We start from the raw sequence: 26,090 nt of genomic DNA, 5'->3' as shown, positions 1-26,090 counted from the left end.
CCAGCCAGTCACCATCACAGGCACTACTGAGGGACCATTGTTGTAGGACCCAGTGCTGGTGTCAAGGAAACAAACACAAGCTTTAGGAGGAAAAGTGTGTAATAATGAAACAGCAGTACTAATGAAAAGCTATCACCCTTATTCCAGTTCACAGAGCATCCCCACCCTTTTCCCACTCCTGGTATCTGAGTCCTGTAGTTCTCTTTTGAAATGCCTCTCTCATGTGTTCTCTTTTCCTTCTCTATTTCTGTTTATTCCTCCACTTCATGCCTGGAAAATTGCAACAGAGTTATCCTTTGGTTTCTTGCCTCTCCTGCTGCCAGGCTAACATTACTAAATCGCTGCCTTTTACTTTTCATTCTTTTCCTCAAGAACCAGTGATGGCTGTCTGTGCTCACCAGACCATGGGCTTAAATCTCTGAGCCAGGCTTTGAAGGCCTTCTGTAATTTACATGGACTTTATTTATTGGATATACACTCAGCGCTTAATTTTCATCCCAAAGTGCAGGTCTCTGTTTACTTTGGAACCAAAGGTCAGGCTGTACTTTCATTTCCTTTTTTAAATTGTGTGGCTGTTTTTTCTGGTATTTCTACTTGCCCCCGCCCCCCCCTTTTTTGTTTCTTTGTCTCTTGTGCCATTTGCCTTTATATTAGTTACCCTATCACTTATGATCATTCCTTTCCTCCACACACCTTTTTTTCCCTGATGGCCTCTCTCATGGGCATGGGCATGGGTATCACATTCTTCTCCAATATCTCCTGGTTGTGTTTTCATTTTTTTTTTTAAGATTTTATTTATTTATTTGCCAGAGAGAGAGAGAGAAAGAGAGCACTCGAGTAAGTGCACAAGCAGGGGGAGCGGCAGGCTGAGGGAGAAGCAGGCTCCCTGGTGGACAAGGAGCCTGATGCAGGACTTGATCCCAAGACCCTGGGATCATGACCTGGGCCCAAGGCAGATGCTTAACTGACTGAGCCACCCAGGCGTCCGACGACTGCTTTCATCTTGCTCCGCAGCAAGTTACATTGGAACTTCCCTTTCTTGTTCTTTGGGTTATTTCTTTGTTTCCTGGGTCACTGATCTTCCTCTTTCTTTTCTCCTTGTTTTGCTGCAGAATATTTTCAAGCAATTTTCCAAAAATGAGCACATAACAGGTAAATGTTCCAAGTCCTTGTATGTCTTGGAAATGTCTTTTTTCCATCTTCACACTTAATCGTGTTTGGCTAGGTACAATATTCTAGTTTATAACCATGTTACAATTAAAACTTGTATTTCGGTACCTGGGTTGCTGAAGAGAAGTCTGATGTCAGTTTGACTCTTGTTCTTTTGTGATGTGGAAGATAAATTGTTCCTGTTTCACTGGTATCAAGTCAAATCCTAATAATCCATTTTTCCATAGTGAAACTGAATCCCACAGGTCTGTATCTCCTTTTAATACTATCTAATGAAATTTCAGAGCCTGGCTCTGGAAATACAGAACCTCATAATTTTTTAAAAACTTTAACAAAGAGATGAAAAGATGTTTCTTCTCTGCTGAAGCAAAGGGAGAGATGACCTTCCTCATGTTAAAACTTGGCCAAAGGATCCAATGAGATATGATCTTAAATGTGAACTCTCACAAGGACATCAGTCTTGTTTCCTATGTGATATGAATCTTGCACAAATATTTACAATTGCTATCAGCTCATTCTGTCCTCTCTAATACAAATCTATTATTGGAATTATCATTTGAACAAAGGAGTCTTGTAGATGCTAGACATTTTAGAAATTGTTGTCATGTTATGTGAACATAACTTTTAATGACACTTGTAATTCTGTCTCACTTGTTAAGACTTGTTACGATGGTCTTATTTGTTGTCCTGATGCTAATGTTCTGGTCAACACTTATGTTCCTAGGTGGTATAAACATTGTCAGAATTATTCTGTCAAATCAGAAGAGGATCCTTGGCTTCTGCTCTTCCTGTTTGCATAATGGACAAATAAAAGTCTACTTGCTAGAGTGCTTCATGTAACAGAGAGTGTAAGTTTTGTTTCATTTACATTTCCACGTGGATATGCAGTTGCTTCAGCACCATGGACCAAAGTGACAATTTCTCAAACCAATGGTAGTTGGTTTTATAAGATATTTCATTTCTAATACCTGAGGGCTATTCAAAACATGTGGCCTTTTCAGTCATTTGCAACATGTATCATTTCAGTGTCCTTCAGGAAATTTGGGAGGGGAGAAGAATATTTGATAACTATGAAAAGGCAAAGTGGCAGTTCCTTTAATTAAAAAAAAAATCTTACTTCCCCCTCCAGACACACACCAAAGTCCGGGAGGACAATATTCAGAAGATATTGATATTCTATCAATATCTTCTAAAGATGGTGAAAATCTTCCTGCCACAACCAAAAGTATTTTCTATATTACCATAGTGTTAAATCTTTACTATATCCATTGCTATATAGAATGGTCAGTTCTAGGACATAGAACATAGAAAAAAAATAATACTGTGGAAAGAAAACTTCCCTCAGATCCATATGAACATCCATATCACCATTGAAAGTGATCAAATAGACAGTGGATAACCAGAACAGAATGGAGTCCGGAAATAGAGGATCGCTTGATTTATCACAAGGGTGCCAATATATGGTACAGGTTCCGAGGAAATTTGCATTGTAAAATTTGATAGACATTATCAAATTATACACCAGAAAACTTACACTAATTTATGCTCTAACTAACATGGTTGAAGAGCACTTTGTGGCCTATTCATGTAAATGTTCAAGGACATTTGAAAAGAATGGATATTCTGTTTATTGAGCACAGAGTCCTCTTTCTATGTGTGTATATAATGCAATGAATTCATTATTCAAGCAACAAGTATTTACTGAATGCCTCATATATTTTAGGTACTGCTCGAGGCCCTTGGGATTATGCTGAAGGCAAAATGCCTACTTTCTTGGATCTTACATTCTTGGGGGTAGGGAGACAGATAATAAACAGAAAAATAATATAATTGTATAGGGTTCTATGCTTTATGAAGGAAAAACCCAGGAAGATAAGGTGTCAGAGAGAGACTAAGGATGAGGGCTGTTCACATGGGAGAGTCAGAGGAAGCCTCTCTGCAGAGGTGACTTGCATGATAAGAAGGAGGAAGCCAAGCAAAATTTGAGGGGAAGGTGTGTCCTACGTAGAGGCTCAGGGAGTGTGAAGGCCTTGGGCCAGGAAAGTGGATGGTGTGGGAGAGACTCAGAGATGGGCCAGCATGGCTGGAGTATGTTAGATTGATGCTCAGAGAGGTAGGCAGGGACTAGATCATGCTGCCTTGTTGCTTAGAGCAAGACATCTAGGTTCGGTTACATTGTAATGGGAAGCCAAAGAAGGGTCTTCAGCACTGATGTGGCATGATCTGATTCATACTTATAAAAGATAACGTCATTATTGTGGAGAAATAGACGGGGCAAGAAGAGAAGGAAAAAGACATTTAGTTGTGATCAGAGGGACAGTAGCTTGGGTTAGGTGATAGCTGGAGAAGTGGCAAATGTGACCAAAACTGGGGTGCATCAGGATGATAGAACAGGACTTGCTGATGGTTTGGATGCCACGGTGGGGTGTGGCAAAGGGGAGGAGAGGATCAAGGATGATTCCTAGTTTAGGGGCCTAAGCAACTGGGTAAGTGGTGTGGTACCAGCTGAGAGAGAGACTGCTGGGGAGGGAGACAGTGGGGGTAGTGGAAGAAAATGGTGTAAGTGTAACAACCCAGTGTCCACCAACAGACAAACAGATAAAATGTAGTATCCCCATTCAATGAAATAGTATTCAGCTATGAAAAGGAATGACATACTGATACATGCTACAATGTGGCTGAACCTTGAAAACATGCTAAGTGAAAGAAGCCAGACACAAAAGTTCACATATTGTAGGATTCCATTTATATGAAATAGCCAGAATATATAGGGTCAGGAGGTAGGTTAGCATTTGCCAGGGTAGGGAAAGGGAAACAGGGAGTGACTGCTTAATGGAGGTTTCCATTTAGGGTGACAAAAAAGTTCTGGAGCTAGAGAGTCGAGATGGTTGCACAACATTGGGAATGTCCTAAATGCTGTGGAATTGTGCACTTGGAAATGGTTACCGTGGTAAATGTTGTGTGTAGGTTCCATTGATCATTCTACAAAGATTTTAGGGAGTTGAATTCCTACTGTCCAGGCATTATTTTAAGTGCTGAGATTCAGTGGTGAATGAAGTTTGATACTGCAATTTTATTTTCCAGTTAACTCTTAATGCTCTGAATATGTAGGCAAAATATTCCCCAAAATATTCCTGAATATACCAAATGAACCACCATCCCCTTTTTCTTAAAATGAAAATTTTATTCTGATCTTGTTTTCTTTCAGGTCAGGTCTGGTTTTTTGTTTTTTGGGTTTTGTTGTTGTTTTGTTTTTTGTCTATTTGACTCTCATGATGTTGGTTCTCCTTCATGTCTGGTGATCCTGTGTTATACTTTTCCTTTACTAATGAAGAACTAGGTCAATTATACGTAAATGGCATGGATTTTATCTGCTTTTGTGTGAGTGTGCTGACAGGCCTTTCCTCTGAATGCAAGATCTGATATAAATTCTACATAGGTATGTAGGGACTGTCCCCAGGAAGTATCTGCTTAAAGATAAATGGGTGTGGAGCAGCAGGTAGGATATTTTTTATCAATCAGAATTCTTTTTCCTTTTTTTTTTAGATTACATATTTTTATTTTACTTTTTTTGTTATTAAAGTATAATTGACATACAGTATTATGTTAGTTTCAGGTGTACAACATAGTGATTCGACAATTCTGTGCATTACTCAGTCCTGATCACGGTAAGTGTAGTCATCATCTATACCCATACAACATTATTACAGTATTATTAACTATATTCCCTATGCTGTACTTTTCATTTCCATAATTTATTTATATCATAACTGAAATTTTGTACTGCTTAATTCCCTTTATCTATTTCACCCATTCCCCCACCCACCTGATTTTAACATGAATACCTTTATTGAATCACATCACTTTAAATTTACAAATCTAGGGGCGCCTGGGTGGCTCAGTTGGTTAAGTGTCTAACTTCGGCTCAGGTCATGATCTCAGGGTCCTGGGATTGAGCCTGCATCAGGCTCTGCTTGTCCCTCTCCCTCTATCCTTCCCCCCACTTGTGCGTGTGCTCTCTCTCTCTCTCGAATAAATAAATAAAATCCTTAAAAAAATAAATTTACAAATCTAGAAGTCATTATATAGTGTTATGAATAAATGATATTTGTATTATAAATACATATTTTTTTGAGAGAGAGTGTGTGGGTGGGGAGGTACAGAAGGAGAGGGAGAGAGAGAATCTTAAGCAGGCTCCATGCTCAGCTCAGAGCCCCACACGGAACTCCATCTCAGACCCAGAGATCATGACCTGGTGCTGAAACCAAGAGTCAGATGCTTAACCGACTGAGCCACCCAGGTGCCCCCAGGAAGTTTTTACATAATTACTTTGAATTTGTTCCTTCCAAATTTCGTGTAGATCTCTAGAAATGTATTATCATAAAGCAGATTCTAGCTTCAGAAAAGACCATGTTGCTCTAGCCTATCTTTTCTTTAATTGAAGTATAAGTAACATACAATGTTATATTAATTTCAGGTATACAACATAGTGATTCAGCAGTCCCGTACATTACTCAGTGCTTACCATACACAGTACATGTAGTCATCATACAATGTTATTACAATATTATTGACAGCATTCCCTATGCTGTACTTTTCATCTTCATGACTTATTTATTTCATAACTGGAAGTTTGTACCTCTTTCTCTTTCATCCATGCCCTACCCACCTCCCCCCTGGCAACCACCAGTTTGTTCTCTGTGTTTAAGAGTCTGTATCAGTCAGAATTCTTGATTATAAGTAACAGAAACTAGCTCTGGATAATTTATGCAGCAAAATAATTTATTGGTTGGCTATTGAGTAGCTTGCAGAATTGACCGGAAGGTTGAACATGAGGCTTGGAAAACCAGCAGGAATCAAAGGAGCCACAGCCAAGGATAGTCTGCTGGAACAGTGTGGTTAGGTCATAACTGCCAGCCTTTGTGGGTATCCCTCCAGATTCAGGTTCCGGGTAGAACAACCAGTACTCCATTTGCCAAGCCAGAAAGCAGAGTTGTCTGCCAAGTATGTAGTAACCGCATGTGGCAGGCAGAAAAATGGCCCCAATGATACCCATGGCCTAATCCCTGAAACCTGTGACCATGTTTCCTTACATGGCAAAAGCAATTTTGCAGATGTGATTAAGTTAAAAGAGTTTGAGAAAGGGTGATTATCTTGGATTAGAGAGGTGGGCCCAATGATGTGATTCCTTAAAATAGAGAAGCTTTGCAGATGTGATCAGAGGGAGCTGTGACTATGGAAGAAGAGTCAGAGATGCCACATTGTTGTCTTTGAGGATAGAGAAGGGGGCATGAATTAAGGAATGTGCTGGAAAATGCAAAAAACAAATTCTCCCCTCGTCTCCCAAAAGGAATGCTGGACACCTTGATTTTGGCCTGGGACTTCTGACCTACAGAACTGTAAAATACTGAATTTATGTTGTTTTAAGCCTGTAGTCTTGTGGAAATTGGTTATGACAGCAATAGAAAACCAATGCACCACACATTTGTGGTATTTCCCTGCCGTGATGCTGCAGTAAGGAAGGTTTTACTCTGGTGCAGGCCATGCACATTTTCTTCCTTGCAGAGTTACTTTGTCACCTCCCAGCACTTCCTCCTGCCTTTCTGTCTGCTCCCCAGGCCAAGCACTACTCAGTTTTCTTTCTGCCACAGTTTTGGGGCATCGGAAGGCAATGGGCCCCTTGTTCGGGATACAGTTCTTTAGTAAATTATCCTCATGGTTGATACAGAGCCTTTTCCTCTACTATTGTAAATGTCCTCTGACTTTGGAATCTCTCTGGATTTGCTCTTACCTTCCCATTCCCATTTTAATAATTTATTTGGTTCATATTCTGTAGCCAGTTTGGGAATGTGATTTTGCTTCATGCTTGTCAGTGTTGATTTCATTTAAATTCTATCCTCCAGATATTTCAAATTTTTCTGATAATAATATCCTTTCTTGTTTATTAGAGCTGTGTGGATTTCTTCTTTAAAAACAACATTTTCCCTCTGTCATTGTAAAAAAATTGAGGAGCAAGGGAGCATGGTCTTATGAGCTCAGTTCACCATCTTGATCCAATCATTGCCTGTTATGTAGGTTGATTATTCTGTACTTGGGCTCAGATAGAATCCAAAAGACTAGAAAGTTCCCCGAAGAGTGTGCTATATAGTCTAGTCTCAGCAGCATGTAGTGGTAGAAAGGCAGATTCATGATGGGGCAGGCCTAGGGAAATCCAAGAGGTAACAGATGGAGCACAGGGGACCCAGGGGGGGCAGTGGGGAAGCTTCTTAATAAAAAAGAAAAGACAGACCTGGGTTCAAACCCCAATTTGCTCATTGCCAGCTGTGTAACCTAGGCAAGTTTAGCATCTGTGAGCTTCAGTTTCTGCACTTGTACAATGGGGACAACACCGTTTATCAGATAGGGTTGCTGCAAGGATTAAACAAAGATAATAATATTGGGTATTTACTGAGTGCTTTTATATGGATTAATCTTGTTTCATCCTCATTATAAAGCCTATTATACAGATCAGAAAACTGAGGAATAGTGAATTTAAATGAAGCTGCTTAAGGCTTTAACCATTAAGTGGCAGAGCAGGGATTTGAACCTGGGCGGTCTGGCTCTGTCATCTCTGCACCTATACGCAATGCTACAGCTTACCCCCTGGATGAGGACTCTTGGGCTGGATGCTCTTCTCTGGCTCCTTAAATTCCCTGTGCATTTATAGGGTAGGGAGCCAGATTAATTTTAGGAACTGGGAACGGATTGAGTCAGTAAGAGGGGACTAAGTGGCCCCAGTAATAGGCGAGCTGGAGCTAGTAGATCTTTGTAAGTTATTGTTTAGTATCTGTGTCTCGTGGCTTATTTGCTTGTATTACTTATTTATTTTGCAGAAGTAATATTTACATAAAAGTGCACGTATCTTATGAATTTTCACATATGTACACACTTGTGTAATCACCATCCAGATCAGGAAATAGAAGTTTCTATCCCTCTCAAAGGCTCTCTTGTGCCCACTCACAGTCAATACTTGGCCAAAGGCAACTCTTGTACTAACCACTATCATTATGGGTGGGATTAGTCTGTTTTTGAACTTCGTGTAAATGGAACGTACAGTTTGTACTCTCTCATGTCTGGTTTCTTTTACTCATTCTGTTTGGTTTTTATTTTGATAAAGAGCCAGATGCATTATAGGCCATGAATCTGTGAGCAGATGACCACACTCTGTGGGCAAAGACCTAAGATCTGCAAGTGCGACCCCCAGGGGCTCTGTACATGAGTACAGCATTCTGTGCATCTCGGTACCAGCTGTGAGATATGAGGAAGAAGAGGAAACACCTGCCGTGCTAGAGCTGCCATGGGCTCAATGCCTTTCGAAGCCTCTCAGGACTCCCTGGACCCTGGTGTAAACCTTCCTGGTACGCTACAGGTGTAAAATGAATGTTAGTTCCTTTTGTCTTTCTGGGGTTTCCCATGAGCCAAATTTTAAGATGGGACAACTGCCTTAGTTTGGTTGAGGGTGGCACATTCTTTGCCCTTTTGCAGCTGTGGTAACATGGCAAACTTTGAATTGCTCTATACACTTGGGTGCAATAAGTGTCCACACCTCCCTCCAGCCTCTGGGGAAGCCATCTTCTCAGGGTAGGGCCCTGTCTGTCTGCCCTGGGAAACACTGCCTTCCATCTTCTCCCATTTTAGGATAATTTCAGCTTCTTTTCTTGAAGAGCCAAGAACTCTCAAAGTCCTGGTTGGGGCTTTTTCTAGGATAGCTTTTGAAACACAAAGACGTGAGCATAAGACCATTCCGAGTCTCAGAACAAAAAAGCTAGGTTTCCTTCCAAAGAGGGAAAGAAGAGGAATATCACCTTTTCTTTCTATCAAATAAGCCTCCAACAGAAATAAGAACAGGGCACAAATGACTATGTCCATAATCCGTCCTGTCCCAACAGCATGGGGTTCCTAATCTGCCCTCTGTGACTGACCACGGAGAACCTGGCAAAATTACACAGCCCCTTTCTTCAAATACAAGATGGTGCTGATGCCAACCTTAAGGACATTGTCATTGGTAAATGGAATTAACTATTTGAGAGCTTGCTACTTAGGGTGTTGATAAGTGTGTTTTCTTTTCTTTTTGTCTGTAGGAGGAATTGCTTCACGGAAGTATGAATATCTTAAATTGGGTGACCCAGATTACAGGGCTCTGAGATTAGGGAAGTGATGCACTTTGCCAGGTAGGTGGGAAGCAGGGTAGGGCTCACAGAGGCTTTCCTCCCCTCCTCTATGGTTCTGAACAGATAAGTGGTATGACTTAGGAGGTACTGGGTGGTACCTCAGTGCTCTCAACAGTAGTGTCTGAACCTGACTGATCATTAGAATTACATGCACAGGATGAAAACATTCCTACCCCATCCCTTACTTTGTCCCACCCTGGCTGAGGATCTGATTCAGTAGGGCAGGGGGAGATGAAAATGTTTATTAAAGAAAAGTCCCCTGATGATCAGTAAGGTTTGGAGGCTACTGTTCGAAGATATATTTCTGTCTGAAAGTCCAGTCGTTTAAAATATTTTCATATTATCTCACTGGGGGCATAAAAAGAGGACAGGGAATTCATGAGTCACCTTGGCTACCCAGAAGGAAAAAAACTTTTGTGCACCTGTCTCTTAACCTTGTCATGTGCATTGTAAAGCTTGAATTTTTTTTTTTCCATGACAAAATTTTCATCAAGGAAGAAGAACAAAACCTACCAGTACCTCGTTTGAGTAATTGGTATCACCTTCATTCCGAAACACTTTTACTAGGCTACACCTTTAATTGGGAGTTTTTATTACATTCAGGTAAATTAGAATGATCAGGCATGCCTGAAACCTTTTCTCTTCTCTGTATCACCTCCTTAGTTTCTGCTATTGAAAGTATTTTAATACCTATCTCTGTAAGATGTACCCTCTGAGGATTCTGATGAGAGAAAATATGACAGACTCTTAGGACTGTGAATTGGTGGGACTGTGAACTGAGGATGTCGTTCCTAGCTGCTAGATTTGATCAGCACATGGAGAGTATGGAAATTAGAATTTTGATGGAAGATGGCTTAGGGGCGGGGGGATGGAACAAGCTACCATTCTAATAATGTTTTATTACCTATTGCTGTAATTGAAAGCTTGATTTGGGAATTTGTAATTGAATTTGGGAGCACTGAAAATTTAGAAAGAGGGCAGAATGGAGAAAAGCTCGGGGAAGCCAGAGGGACATCAGCATAGTACAAACCTAGGTAGGGGATGAAGAGGGACAGAACCAGAAAGTAAGAAGATTGTGGAGGTAGAAAGATACCAAAAAGAAACCGTATTTCCTTCAGCCCCTCATGGGTCTTGCTGGTCAATTCACATTCCAATTTTTCTCCACTTCTGGTCACTATTTCATCCTTGTCGAAGTGAGAACCAAACTAGTTTTTGGTTTTTTGTGTGTTTTTGTTTGTTTTGTTTTGAGCTGGTTTCAGTACAACTCAAAGAAGTCTAGGAGCTGCTTAGATATACCCAGGAAAATAGCTAAATATATCAGACCACAGTTTTGTCCTGTATTGTTTAGCTGCCTTATTGGGAGCCATGATTACGGATCTTTTACAAGCAGTCTGGAGTTTGGATGAGTCTTCATCACTCATTTTTTTAAGGAATTTTGAATACTGGCCTGTGCTGTTTAGTGTGTATGTGTGTATGGGGGGGTGTGTTTTGCTTTTTTTTTTTTTTTTTTAAGTTTAGGATAATGAAGTCCTGTTGGAGCAAAACTGGCTTATAGCTGTTAAGAGGTTTGATTTTTGGTTTTGCTGTCATTTACAGCAAGGAAAAGAAGTTTAAAAAGTAGGTTTCTTAATTCTAAGCTCATTAGATTTATACCTTCTCACAATGAACAAAGGCTTTACTGAACATGAGTATACGACTGTAAGGCTTCAGACACCAACTTTAATGTCAATGACACATCACTAGAATTTTCTTTTTGTCTAAAAATATTTTGTTTAGGACCACGTGGGCTAGAATTAACACTTGTGACCTGATAACACTATTTCAATGGGATTACGTTGCTTTTGGGGGGGAGTACTTAGTTTAGAATAGTCAGGAAAGCTTTTCTCCATTTTCTCATAATAGTAATGCCGATAGTGGGAGTACTTACCCCCAGACTGTTGTTGTGGCCACTCCCTGAGACATCCTTGGCATGGCCACTCTGAAAAGGCAGATGGTCTATTCCCAGGAGACCTAGGTGCACGTCACCGTCAGTCAGTTCCTGCCTTGGACTGTGAAAGCCCAATAGAGGTTCAATAGTCCAAATGGTTGACTAAGTTAGGAGAATTGTTTACCTGACCCCTCCTCTTTTCTTCCTTTTACTCTTTTCTCATTTCTTTTTTTTAAAAATGAAATATATAAATATTGCTATCGAAGAGCTGGAAACAGAGAGAATTGTATGATGAACTCCTATGTACACATTACCCAGCTTCCCAGTTATTATTACTCATAGCCTGTCATTCCCCCATTCTCACTCCCCACTCCCACTGATTATTTTGAAGCATTGAGGTAAATCTCAGATATCATTTGTGCTGTAAGTATGTCAGCATGTGTCTCTAAAAGATATGGACTCTTTTAAAAAATATAACTATAATACCTTTATCACTCCTAAAAATATTGACAGAAATTCCTTAATATCATCAAATATCCAGTCAGGTTTAAATTTCCTCGATCACTTCTGGATTTTGCTGACTACTCCCCTGTGGTGGTATTTAACAAGTTCCTCTGTTTCGTGTACTTCTGTAAGCTGAGTGTTGGACAAATTTGAGGATTGAAGCCAGTGCACCTAGGATGATGGGATGGAAATGTGGGAAGAATCTAGGTTCTCAGCAAGTCATTGAGCCACTGAAATAGCCAACCAATAGAAATGCCACACCTCTGGACTTCTTATCATGTGAGGTTGTAAATTTAACCCATTTTTAGTTGGTCATTTGCAGCTATAAACAACTGATACACCACTTATATTCAAATGGCTCTTCTATGTTTCTGTTTCCTGTTTAAAGTCCTGATGTAGAAAGAAAAAAAAAACTATATACTAAAATGATGATACCCTCAAAACATTGAATGATTAAAATAAACTTATGATGTCATATTTTAAGGAAAATCAGCTTTTGCTGGGATATAAGTTGAAAAAGCACACAACAACTTAAAAGTAGAGGTGGAAGCCTAGAAACTTGTATATTAGTGATAGGAATTGGAGTTAAAATATTTTCCAAGGATTATTCTAAATGTTCATGACTAAGAGTTGACTTTGAGTGTTGGCAACAAAGGGAAGCTTTTCTCCTATTACATTATCCTGAACATAACATTCTTATTAAGTAGGAGAATTGGAATTTCTGAATCTCCTCCTTTGCAACAAAACAATTCCCAAGTTTGAAATTGAAGGCACAAGATGAGAATGCAGAGTGATAAGGATTTAATTAAAAACGAATAGTACGATGTTGGAATTCTGTTGAGGAAGCAGTCATAGAACTGAACAAGTAAACTGTGCTTGCCCCTACTTCTCGTATTTTGCATTCCCAGACTGTGTTGTTTGGAAGCAAAGCTTTATTGTTTTTTGGTAAGTAGATTACACCTTTGTCCTTGCAGACAAGGTGCTGACAGCAAGTAGGTTCCAGGAAGACCTCCCTAACAAACGCTCTTTGTTTTGTGTGAGGAAGCTCTGGCTTGTAAATGGATGACATCAGTCGGCTTCCCATCCACTCCTCTGGATCCCTCAATGTACAGAGACTCATTGTTAATGACTTTCACTCTGAACAGCTGCTGGCTTCATTTACTGTGAAGATGGTGATCATACACCCCAGATTTCAAGTAATCTGTTCTGTTTTCACACCATGTGTCAGGCTATCCGCCCTGGTGTTTGATTAGAAAAATATCATCACTTTCCTTATGGCACAACCCCTTCTAACTTCTCTGCTCATGTGGAGTTTTCCTTACATGTCTTATTGTTTTGGATACCTCTTTAGGTGGTGTCCCTTCTCCTTTGCCCAATAAGCAAAATTCCCATATGTGTCTTCAATGGAAATATCCTCTTTTTAGTGATCCTGCCTAGAAGGGAATTCAACTCAGTCCATACTAAAATTAGACTCAAATTAGTAAGGCAGGAGCCTACCTCTCTGTGGAAAGCTGCCTGATCACTAATTCTGAGTGAGTTAAATGTTTATTACCAGAATAAAGATTACAACCTTTAAAAATGCACGAGGTGATGCATTTGAGCAGGTGAACATAACTAATCTTGGAAAAGTCACTGAAAGGAAGAAGTCAGGGTTAGGGTTCAGTCTTAGCGATTAGATAACAGTAAAGAGCAACTTCAGAGCCTGCTGGGGTGCTGTCTGCAGGTGGGGACCAGGTGATGGACTGACTGTTTACTCTGACAGTGTGGCTTGGAGAACATGCTAGAATCTCTGGTGTCTTCTATGCATTTAATGCATGAACACCACAGGTGCTTAGGAGATACTTGCTGAACTGCATCCACAAATATAGCGTTTACTTGGATCTGCTATGTTTGCTACACCAGATAAAAGCATTCGCAACCATCTTTTCTAGTTCAGGGTATCAGAGCATGCGTGAAATGCCACGAAGAATGTTTGTACTTGATAGTTTTTCAGGGAGGTATGGCTTTGATTTTCCTGATTTTTCTTTTCTTACTTGACTTTGTAGCGAGAATATTAGAAAGAAAATTTAGGAGAGGACAGACACTCCTTGGGTGAAAGGAGACTGGTGATGGCTTGGGACAGCTGAATAAATAACATTTATTTATCTGGATCCCTGGGCCTTACCCAAGCCTTTTTACAACTACCAGGTGTTTTATAGACACATTTTTCTATGAAGTAGTCAAACTGTAAACAGAGTGAATCCTGACTGATTATCATGTCTTAAAAAAGACAGAGATAGAGGAGAAGAGAAGCACCACCACTGTTTTCCTAATAGAAATATCTTTTGCTTTTGTCTTTGGAAGCACAGGACCAAGGGTGTGAGGGCAGATTTGGGGCTGTGGACTGTCATATGACTATACCCTGCTTTCAACCCATCCTGATTATGGGTTCTGCGTAGGTACGTCCCGAGCATGTCAAGGTGGTGCTCTGGGAGGAAACTGCACCCATGCATTCCAAGCACCATCCCACAGCGTTTTGTACATACGATGGTAGGTGCTCAGTAAATGGTTCTTGGGTAAATAAAGCATCGTGTGTTGTTTAACAATATTTGTGAATGTTCTAGCTTCTCCTTCATATTCTTAAGTTTCTTGGGTCAAAGATTACATTTTATGTACCCAAATACCTCTTGGTGTAAAGATGTATGCACTCAGTAAGTGTTTGTGTCTGAGTGAGTAGAGGAAGGGCCAGTTGTGAATACCATGGGAGACTGTGTGTTAACCTCCATATGCCATCTCAGCAGTGTTGCCTACTTAGCAACAGAAAGGTTCTCCCAGTTCCTTTCAGGGCCTCACAGATTCATGGTAAGAGTTGGAAAAGGACTTGAGAGACTTTTTAGGCCAGATTCTTTGTTTCATAAATGAAAAAATTAGGTTTGGAGAGATGGAGCAACTCTCCTAAGATCATAAAGCTAGCCTTTGGCAAAGTTAAGAAATGGGGCGCCTGGGTAGCGCTGGGGCGCCTGGGTAGCGCAGTCGTTAAAGCGTCTGCCTTCGGCTCAGGGCGTGATCCCGGCGTACTGGGATCGAGTCCCACATCGGGCTCCTCCGTTATGAGCCTGCTTCTTCCTCTCCCACTCCCCCTGCTGTGTTCCCTCTCTCGCTGGCTGTCTCTCTGTCACATAAATAAATAAAATCTTTAAAAAAAAAAAAAAAAAAAAAAAAAAAGAGAAGATTTGAGTCTCCCTGAAAGCCATTTTTCTTTCTGAAGTATTTTATTTTTATTTTTAAAAATGTATTTTTTTTTTTTTAAGAGAGAGAGAGCATGCATGTTTAGGAGCAAGCAGTGGGGAGGAGCAGAGGGAAGGGGAGAGAGAGAACCTTAAGCAGACTCCACACAGCATGGAGCCTGACGTGGGGCTTGATCTCATGACCCTGGGATCATGACCTGAGCTGAAATCAAGAGTCCGGACGTCGGATGTCAGATGCTTAACCGTCTGAGCCTCCCAGGCACCCCCTTTCTGAAGTATTTTAAAGTTTTAATACAAGATTTCGTTTCCAGGCTATATATATATGTCCTCAAATAGTTGTTATAATCAGTTATTCCTCAAGAAAACTCTAAAAGCTTTTAGCTAGTTATTTCCTATATGACACATTTCAAGATGTTAAATAAGAAGTTCTCACTGAGGCATCAAGATAAAATATATGACAAGCAAAAGAAAGGAGCCATAAAAGGATAGAGATCTTCAAAGAGATTATCCAAAAAGCGGTAACATGACTCAAATCCTTTGCCTACATTCAAGGTAGAAAGAGGGGCTCGATACACAGCACCCGTCTTCCCCACCCAGGTTCTGAACGAATTGGGAAACAAAATGAAAGGTAGCAGATAGAGGCCCAAATCTCTCCTTTGTTACTACAAGACACCGAGTTGGAGGCTAGGGCTTAGTATGGCACCAAGGGCAGCTGCTCACTGAACCCCAGGCTGACCTTCTGAGCAGAACAGATACATGGTTGAGGGGAGGACCAGTGCCAGAGGAAGAAGGGGGGCCGGGCTAAGCTTTCCCAGGGAGTGAATAGTGTCAATAAGTGGCGCCAGGGTGTTACAGCTAGTGCAGGACTCTTCACAAGCATGGGGAACAGCTGTTCCCCATAACAAAATATCAGGGGGTCGAGGATTGGGAGGGAAGATATGTGAAGACAGTTTTTCTGGAGTGTAATCTAAAAGCCCCTCTCACCCCAAAGTTGCTTTCTCACTGAAAAGTCTTCATTCAGAGAGCTTTACACACATCCCCTGCAGCTTGGAGTAGACTTGTGACTGAGTGGGTCAGCACTGGGGGATGGAGAAGGAGGGGGGGAGGAGAAAGGGGGGAGGGAGAGAGGGAGGAGGAGGCACTGGAAGAGAGGGGAGGAGGAGGGAAGGGTAAGGGAGGAGGGAGACAGAGAAGAGGTGAGGAAAGGGGAAAGAAACTTAGCTGCTGTCCAATAGGGCCACCTAGAGGAGCTCTTAGGCTTCAGCAAGGAGCCGCGGGAGTTGTGATGCGGAGCTGAGGGAGTTTCAGCTGATGAAGGAACTTCAGTTGAGAGATCCCCAGCATGGGAGGATGGTGGGTCTCTGAGGCACTGAGAGAGCACCCCACACCAGAAAGAGGCAGCTTTCAGTTTCACAGCCTAGCTCCTAAAGAGAGAAGCTACCCTAAGAGATGACCAGTCAAGGAAGAACTTTTCTCCCTCTTCCCCTGCTTACTTCTCTTCCCTCTGCCTGCCTTGACCCAGGAACAAACCATGGCTAGTTAAATGGTGGCAGACAACTGGAAACACTAGGTGGAGGAAAGGAACAGATAGACCCTGTCCCCTCCTCTAGCTTCTCGGCTGCAGAAGGCCCCAGAGGGGTGAAGGGAAAAGTGTCACCTTTATTTGTTTATTTTTTAAAGATTGTATTTATTTGAGAGAGAGAGGATGAGCAGGGGAGGGGCAGAGGGAGAAGCACTCTCCCCGCAAAGCAGGGAGCCCGACGCAGGGCTCCATCCCAGGACCCTGGGATCTTGACCTGAGTGGAAGGCAGGCGCTTAACTGACTGAGCCACCCAGGCACTCTGAGAAGTGTCACCTTTCAATCTGATTCTAGGATTGATTATTCTACAAGATTGGATATTCTAACTTCTTAATTGGGACTGTGTTGGCGACTTACAGTGGCTGTACGACTTTTTATTACCAAAGAATGGTTAAAAACAAGTCATAGGATTATGGAGGCTTTCATGCAGGGGCAGGGGACCAACTAGCGCCCCTGAGTAATTCTAAAAGAGACAGTGGGAATCAAAACAAAGTTGCGGTCCAATTTGAATAGGTTATTTTTGTCTTCAAATTGAACAGCCTGTTGACTTGACTTTGTTGGTTTTTATTTCTCTAGCCCACCATCATGGGCTTATTTGTGGTATCTACATTTATTAAGCATGCTGCCTAAACCAGTATTGGAGACATTAAGAACACTGGAAACTCCCAACCAAGTAAAGGCCAAATCCCCCGAGGCATTGCTGCGTCCTCCCCTGGTGGCATGGTGCACGCACAACAACTCCTGGGCTACTCCTGCAGCAAGTTGTGATAAATGCACTCTACACAGTACCCATAGTCTTCCTGTGACCTCTCTCTTCTCAGCGCACTCCCCCAGCAAATGGCACTGCTAATTACACCTGTTGGTGAGTAAACCAAATGAAATCTGTTAAAAGTTCCATCCAGTCCTGCCCAAAGCCAGGCAGAGGAGGCCATCTTGAGTTCCCATCACCATCTCCCAACACCCTTTGTTATTTGATCAGAATAGTTTCCCTCTGTAAGACATTAGTGATTCCCAAGGCTGCTTTAAGAAGTTTCTTTATTTATTATATGTGAAGTGATTGAAAACTGCCAATCACAAATCTGGCAATCCCCTCTCATGAGCTTAAAGACCGTTCTGATTACGATAATTACATTTTTATGAATATCCTACCTAGAGAGTAACAATTTTACTATGTCAGACTCCACCACACAAAGATGCATCAATTTCATCTGCAATGAAAAATAGAGCCTAATAGCACAGTTATATTTATATGATAGTCAAACATCAAGATGCAACATAAGTACTTCAACTGAAAGAATTCTGATCATTATTTAACCTTGAGATGATGATTAAGGGTGAAGGCTTGTCAGCTTTCATGAATTATCTTTTCATGATTTTTGCTGTTTTGATTTGATTTTTAAAACTCCATAATTAACATTTATTAACATTTGGGTTCCACTCCCCCCCATGTTATTGTGGGCAAGGCAACAACAGCAATAACAACAAAAGATTAGTGGATATGATTAATGGCCAAAGAAAGAGTATTGGGAAATCACAAGACATAATTATGTTTCAGGTACCACAGTGCCATGCCAACTGGTTTTCTACTTAGTTAAGTTTCCTAAGCCATGATGCAAGTAATGGGCACGGTATTTAGGTTTGATGCTATATATACATATTAGTTTAATGTAGAGAAGTGTGTTCCATTATTACAGATAGTGATCAGGGCCAGTTAAAACGTGTGTCTGAGAACCAGTACGGTAAACCTTCACATAGAAGCCTGTTAGAATGCAGATTCTCAGGCCCTACCTTAGGCTTGCTGAAACAGAATCCCTAGCAGTGGGGCACAGGACCCGGTCTCAGCAAGCCCTCCAGGGGATTCTCTGAGGTGAAACCACTGTTCTAGGACATTGTAGCTATTTCCATTGGCCACAGTGAAACATTGGTGTGTTGGAGGCTGAAGCCCAGCATCAGTGTAGGCATCCCCCCTTCACTTCAGGATTATGTGCTCCAGGGGAGATTAAATGAACAGGCTGTTTTGAGCAAGTCCCTGAGTCCGGGGGTTCCTCTTAAGTGGCTCTTATCTTCCCTTTAAATCTCCTGAGGTCACAAGCCATAGTGTCTTCCCATCAGCAGTCATAATTGTTAGTTCATCCTCCCTGATAGACGTTTATGATACCCTTTATAATGTCAAAAGATTTCCATCACCCTGAGTCCTTGCTGATCTTTCTTCTGTGCTACAACCATTTCCCTAAAGTCACCTTGAACTACTTAAAAAATTTAGCATCCAACATGGTGCTCTTTTGTATATCTTGACGGCACTACCTATGCTGTTATCTTTTAATAGCACTCTGGATCAAAATTGTGAACCGGAACTCACCAGAAAGTTGTTTGAATAGAGGCCACACATTGCAAGTATATTTAATTCAAGAAAACACGGTAGAACATACATTTAGTAAGGAGTGCCGATATTCCCTGGCCAGGGCTATGCAGTGCTGTCGTTACCATAGTTTTTCTGTGGCTGAGGTGATGAGGCAGCTCCTTAGGAGGGAAATGTATCACTGAGTTTTGTAATAGACTAGCTAGCTAGATAGCTAATTTTTTTTTTTAAAGATTTTATTTATTTATTTGACAGAGATAGAGACAGCCAGCGAGAGAGGGAACACAAGCAGGGGGAGTGGGAGAGGAAGAAGCAGGCTCCCAGCAGAGGAGCCTGATGTGGGACTCGATCCCAGGTGTCTGGGATCATACCCTGAGCCAAAGGCAGACGCTTAACGACTGAGCCACCCAGGCGCCCCTAGATAGCTAATTTTTTAAGAAAAGTATTTTAGAGACAAATAGCATTCTGATAAATCAGTATGCATGGGGTAGTGTAAATAGAGTATTTAGTGTGACAAAAAGTAGATGCCATCTTACGATTTCATCTTCATATTATATATGTAAATCATATATATGTATATGACTTTATTCTTTTAAAGGCCCAAATGCAGGGGTAAAACCTTAGAACAGAGATTCTGAATCTGGAATGTGCATCAGAATGACCTTGAAGCTTGTTAAAAATACAAATTCTCAAGCTCGGTTCAGCAGTACATGTCCTGAAATTTGAGTGACACAGAGAAGACTGTCATGGTCCCTCTGCAAGGATAACATGGACATTTGTCAAGTGTTTCACATTGTAAAGAAATTCTTGGGTTCCAAGAGATTTTTTTTTTAAAGATTTTATTTATTTATTCGACAGAGATAGAGACAGCCAGCGAGAGAGGGAACACAAGCAGGGGGAGTGGGAGAGGAAGAAGCAGGCTCCCAGCAGAGGAGCCTGATGTGGGGCTCGATCCCAGAACGCCGGGATCACGCCCTGAGCCGAAGGCAGACGCTTAACGACTGAGCCACCCAGGCAATCCCTCCAAGAGATTTTTATTTGGGTAGGTTTGAGGTGGAGCCCAGGAAACTATTTAACAAGCACTCCTTAAGTGCTTCAGTGGTCTGGAACTTTCATTTTGAGGAACACTGCAAATCTAACTCAGAAGATGAGGAAAACACATGTGAGTGTGAGGCGGTAAGGCTCAACGCATTCACAGCAGTAGTACCTTCTTTGGGTCCTTGTGATGCATTATTTCAGGCTTTTGAGCAGGACATGTATTCCACCTCATTCTAACGTTATTTGTATACTCGCCTCCGCCCCCAAAGGACTGTGAGCTCCCTGAAACATGGGAATTATGTGGTACTGACCTTCGCATCTTCAGCTGGACTCTCCCCGTGCCTTCTCACTCCTGAGAAGGTACTCAATGATATTGTCAGATGAACAAAGACAAGAAAGGTAAAAGTGCAGTTGGAAGAGTGTGACCGAAGTCTGGAGGGGTAGTCTTGGCTCCCTTCACCCATGAGTGGTTCGACCTTGGGGTCACTTCCTCCCTCAGTGTCAGCCCCTCATTTGCAACAGGGGAGATCAGTCTCTCTCTCCTTCATGGGGCTGCCGCAGGGTACACTCGAGGGACTGTCTCTGAAAATGCTTTGAAATTCTAGAGCCACTTATTTCACTTTTTTTGAACATGACTCATTTTGCTCTTTGTTTCCCCTATGAATGAGTGCTGGGTTGTATGAGTGAGGCAAAGAACACAAAGTTGACTTCTGGCCATTGTGAGAAAGCAAATTCTCTGATTTGGAATTTGAAAGAAACCACATGACTCTTCCAACTTCAAGAGTAAAAAATAAATTCAATACTAAAAATTTATAATATGAATGGAAGAAATACTCCACAAATAACGAACAATGGAAAGGAAGGGAGATACACTGGGAAGCAAATTAATTATTCACATTGCAGTTTGGGACTTCCAGAAATGTGTGTTTAGTGAAATGATGTCTGAATTTTCATGTCCACTGAGATCACCTGAAAAGGTACCAAGTGTCTGATAAGATGAGAGGACAAGTACACATAAATCCTTTTAAAAATGTCAAAATAGTGGTTATGACCACCCCTCAAGCTGTAAAGAACCAAAGAACGAAGGAAATTAGATCACTTATGAAAGGCAGTGTGCCCCAACTGGTAAATCCTGGGTCTGGGACTAGAGCCAGTCCATAGCCCGGTGAGGAAAATAAAGGCAGTGTACTAAGTTTTCCAGGAAGCCATGTTTATTCAATTGAGCCTACTATCTTATACGCTAAGATTAGGTTTCCCCTTGTTTTGGCTTATTAAAATGTCCTTGTTTTTGTGAAATGTCAGTGTTTTTTTAAACTGACAAATGAAAAGTTGATGATATTATGGCTTCCCATTCAAATTTATTTACTCAATCTCAAGTTTGAATTCTGGATCCATTCAAGGCAAGTGGCTTGAGGCAAATTTCTAATCCATTCAGGCCTTGATTTCTCCATGTGAAGTCACAAAGATTAACAACATATGCAATAATATTTGCAAAGACCTTAGCACAATTTGTAGTACATAGTAGATGATTAAGAATTGGTGGTAATTATATGAAAAATGGAAACAATAATTGTGTTGTCATCTAGATAAGTAAATTAGGTAATGGGTCATATGTTTACACTACTATATTAGATATGTTTTTCCCTTTTTCTTTGGTGGCCCCATTTGGGACCTATCCATGCCTTTGCTCTAAGAGTAAGTCTAAGCAGGAAGCACCTAGGGACAATTTTCCTTTCATGCACACAGCCAACCAGCTTGTGTCGGTGGTGAGGAGCATTCTAGAACCAGTGGCAGAGTGGCGTTGTGCCTACTAGCTGAAGTTCCTGTTAGATCTAGAATCCAGACCAGTACTTCCCATTGTATGATACTAGGGACTAGTACTTCCCATTGTATAATATGTATCTTCATATTTCCAATGCTTAATAAATCATAGTTACTCAGTGTTTGTTGATTATTTGAATGAATAAGTGTAAAAATGGACCTTTGGGAATACAAGAGCTCCATAAAGGATTAGGGTTTCCCAGCCGTCTGCTGCTATTTGTTTCAGGTACCTATCTTAAATAGATTGTATTTTGACAGGTGACCTTTAACTTACTCAATTGCTTGGAGACAGAAAACAGGAAAAGGGTGGGAGTCCCTCATGACTAAAACACATTTATGTTGATGGATATGCCAGGTGTTCTGGCAAGCATCTTCCTGGTCCAGATTTAAGCTAAATGTGAGCTTGATGTCTTATAATGTCCAGACTTGTTTCCCAGGCCCCTCAGGGGTCAAGCATGTCATCTGGGTGGGTCACACTGTGGGGCCTTTAACTGACACTAACACAATGCGGGCAGTGTAGTGACTGAACTGAATTCTTCTAGAACTATCTGTAGGCCACTCTGGGAGTACAAAGGAGCAAACACTTTTGCTGTCTTACATTGGTCTGGGATTCTCCTGTCACTCTTATGGAAAGCTGGTGGCTTAAGCAAGTTTTTAAGATACCTACTTTGGTTGGTTTCTGTATCAGAAGCTGGGAAGGCCAATAATACAAGAATCAGTTTTATTTTTTTTTTAAAAGATTTTATTTATTTTTGCATGAGAGGTAGAGACAGAGTGAGAGAGCATGTGTGCATGAGCCGGGGCGGGGGGGTGGAGAGAGGGGAAGAGGGAGAAGCAGACTCCTCGCTGAGCAGGGAGCCTGATGTGGGACTTGATCCCGGGACCCTGGGATCGTGACCTGAGCTGAAGGCAAATGCTTAACTGACTGAGCCACACAGGTGCCCTACAAGGACAGGTTTTGTGGGGCCTGAAGCTTCAGACAATTTAGGTGCTATATAAGAAAGTTAATATAAAATCATAAATAATGTAAACTTTGATGTAAAAAGGAGTACTTATTAGAAGGGATCCTTGTAAGTGGAGGTGCCAAAGCTTGAACTGCATTAGCTTCCTGTGACTGTGCCTCTGGACAACTAGGAGCAGAATTTTAAGACCAAGGAATTTGTGATAGAATGTTGATGGACGGGGCATTTCCAAACACTTACCGGTAAGAGAAACATGTACAGGCATCCCCTGATTGTCGAAAATTCGCATTAGGCCACTTCACTTTTACAAAAGAACTACATTAGTACCTGTTTTTGCTAACCGAAAGAAAGCTGAAGGTTTTTGTTTTTAGGACAAAGGGCAAAACGTGAAAATAGCGTTCAGTGTTTGTTTTGCAGCAGCCTGTTGTAGAAGCAGCACACACCCCAAAACAATGAGTGGCCCCGCCAAGCTCCTTCCCCTGGAACCACACTCGGCATCTCAGCAGCAAGCCGCGGGAGCTTTGAACTGTGTGCGAGAGCATCTGTGCTTTATCTCCATTTATTTTGTGCATCCGTTAGCAAGGTGTGTCCTCAGGTACCAGAAAAGCCTAAGAGGGGTTGTTTTGGGGGTCTGAGAATGCTTAAAAATTTTTCCATATATAAGTTACTGGTAATTGCTTCTTTGCTTTACGCCATTTCAGCTTAGGGAAGTTTTCTTAGGAGCATCTGCTTTCAGGTAGTGGGGGCAACCTGCAGCTGACTGTAGCACCAGAGATCGACACGGAGGACCAAGTACTCAGAGTGCAGGAAGCGAGGCTGTGGGGAAGGCAGAGAGAAGGGGCCACTCTAAATTATGCGTCCCAAGAAGCCTTCAGTTATAACTGGGATGTCAGGAAGCGGGGGGAATCCCTGAGTTTATTTTACAAATTAAAAAACAAAAAGACATTATTTATTGGCCACCAAAGCTTTTTCTTTATTTTATTTTTATTTTTATTTTTTAAATTATTTTTTTATAATAATATTTTTTTATTATATTATGTTAGTCACCATACAGTACATCCCCGGTTTCCGATGTAAAGTTCGATGATTCATTAGTTGCGTATAACACCCAGTGCACCATGCAATACGTGCCCTCCTTACTTACTACCCATCACCAGCCTATCCCATTCCCCCACCCCCCTCCCCACCAAAGCTTTTTCTAAGTACTTCTCTCCCCCACCCCTCAGTTTTCCTGTAAAAAGTTTTAAAAAAACTTTTTAAAAAGCAATTTAATTCGCCCACTGAGATGAAAGAAGAAAACAAATAAATCCTTCGGTGGGGGGGATTATAAAGTAGTCCCTTTCCCTTCTTAATAGAAAGCTCTCTGTCACTTGGGCACCCGTGCCTGGTGGGAACAGGGGGCTGCCTCCTCAACTTCCACTCAGAGACCATTCGACTGAGACGGTTGTGGTGGGACCTGGTTAGATTGCGGTGAGGCCGGCACACCCTAACCGTTCATAACAACTTATTGAATGGTTGGAGGAGACAAACGAATGATTCCAGTTTGAACCAATGAGGCCAGTTTTGAAAGCAATTTTTATTTCTAAGACTGTTGTAATTCAATTTTATTAGACTCTTTGGAATGCACTGAAAATTCCTTCCTGAATATGGCCTGGGTTTGATGGTGAAGGGATTAGGGAATAGAATGGAACGAACTTTCACTGAGCACCTGACCTATGCCTGTCATTTTGCCTGATGTTCTGTATGTATGTATGTATGTATGTATGTATTAAACTTTGTAACCATTTTGCAGTTGAGGCAGCTAGAGCCCAGAGGGCTTAAACACCTTGTCAGTGGCCTTACAGGGAGCGAGTGGCAGAGCGAGGGTTCAGATCCGGGTTTGTGTGTCCTGGGCTTGTCCTCTGACTCTGGGACTTGTCATTTGACTTTTTCTTTCCAGCAGATGGGAAAGACACATAAGCCAAGACTTGTGCTACAGGTGGGAAGGATTGTCCGGAAGGGAGTGTGGTGAGGTGAGCAGCCAGGCCGCTTGTTTGTTGGTGCTATGGGATTTGGCGTCTTAAATTACTCATCTCTCAGATCGGGATGTGGAGCTAGATGACCTGCGAGTGGGGTGACCACACAGCCCAGTTGGCTCCGATTCTTACCTGATGTGCCACAGCAACAATTACTAGCACGCCCTTCCGCTCTCAGAAGGGAGTATAGATCCGCTTGTGGGTCCTAAATCTGAGGCTGCCCCGTATAGAATGTTCTTTCCAGGTCTTACTTTCTGTGATTTCAAATGGAATCTGATAATTTCCCTGATGACTAAAGCAGCATCAGTTCTCATTTTCCAGGCCTGCCAGGTGTACGGGACTGCCTTCATGGGAGGTGACCTTTGTGTGGAGGACGCTTTGCATTTCTGGTACGGACAGTCTGCCTGCTGTTGCTTCTCTCCTCTACAAGTACACTAGGAAATGCCCTTCCAGTCAGCTTGGCTCATTAATTTGGGATAATTAGGTAAATAATTTGTTTCCTACTTTTACTCAGATTGGCTACACTTATTGAGGGCTAGAGTAAGTCAGGCTAAGTCCTGAGTGCATGATCTCATTTTTTAAAAATTTAAATACAATTAACTAACATATAGTGTATTATTAGTTTCAGAGGTAGAGTTCAGTGATGCATCAGCCTTATATAATACCAAGTGTTCATTATATCATGTGCCCTCCTTAATGCCCATCACCCAGTTACCCCCTCCCCCCGCCCCCCCGCCAGCCACCCTCAGTTTGTTTCCTGTGATTAAGAGTCTCTTCTGGTTTATCTCCCTCTCTGATTTCATCGTTTTATTTTTTCCCTCCCTTCCCCTATGATCCACATATGAGTGAGATATTATGATAATTGTCTTTCTCTGATTGATTTATTTGGCTTAGCATAATACCTTCTAGTTTTACCCACGTCGTTGCAAATGGCAAGATTTCATTTTTTTGATGGCTGAGTAGTACTCTATTGTATATATATATATACCACATCTTCTTTATCCATTCATCCATTGATAAACATCTGGGATTTTTCCATAGTTTGGCTATTGTGCACATTGCTGCTATCAACATTGGGGCACAGGTGCCCCTTTGAATCACTACATTTGTATCTTTTCGGTAAATACCTAGTAGTGCAATTGCTGGGTCATAGGGTAGCTCTATTTTCAACTTTTTGAGGAACCTCCATACTGTTTTCCAGAGTGGCTGCACCAGCTTGCATTCCCACCAACAGTGTCAGAGGGTTCCCCTTTCTCCACATCCTCACCAATATCTGTC

General features: G+C 41.6%; 1 long non-coding RNA gene across 1 annotated transcript; it reads left to right on the top strand.

Moving 5' to 3' along the window:
• Window positions 1-934: 934 nt before the first annotated feature.
• Window positions 935-25,475, top strand: LOC103659583. The gene is made up of 10 exons (XR_567518.2): window positions 935-1,152; window positions 1,895-2,018; window positions 4,781-4,838; window positions 8,327-8,567; window positions 9,291-9,380; window positions 9,875-9,983; window positions 14,160-14,340; window positions 17,194-17,479; window positions 23,215-23,380; window positions 24,740-25,475. It is a non-coding gene; the product is annotated as an uncharacterized LOC103659583 (long non-coding RNA).
• The last annotated feature ends 615 nt before the right edge of the window (window positions 25,476-26,090 follow it).

This window comes from Ursus maritimus, unplaced genomic scaffold, assembly GCF_017311325.1.
Source record: "Ursus maritimus isolate PB19 unplaced genomic scaffold, ASM1731132v1 scaffold_1, whole genome shotgun sequence".
Classification (NCBI taxonomy): Eukaryota; Metazoa; Chordata; class Mammalia; order Carnivora; family Ursidae; genus Ursus; species Ursus maritimus.
This window is presented reverse-complemented; position numbering and strand designations above follow the sequence as displayed.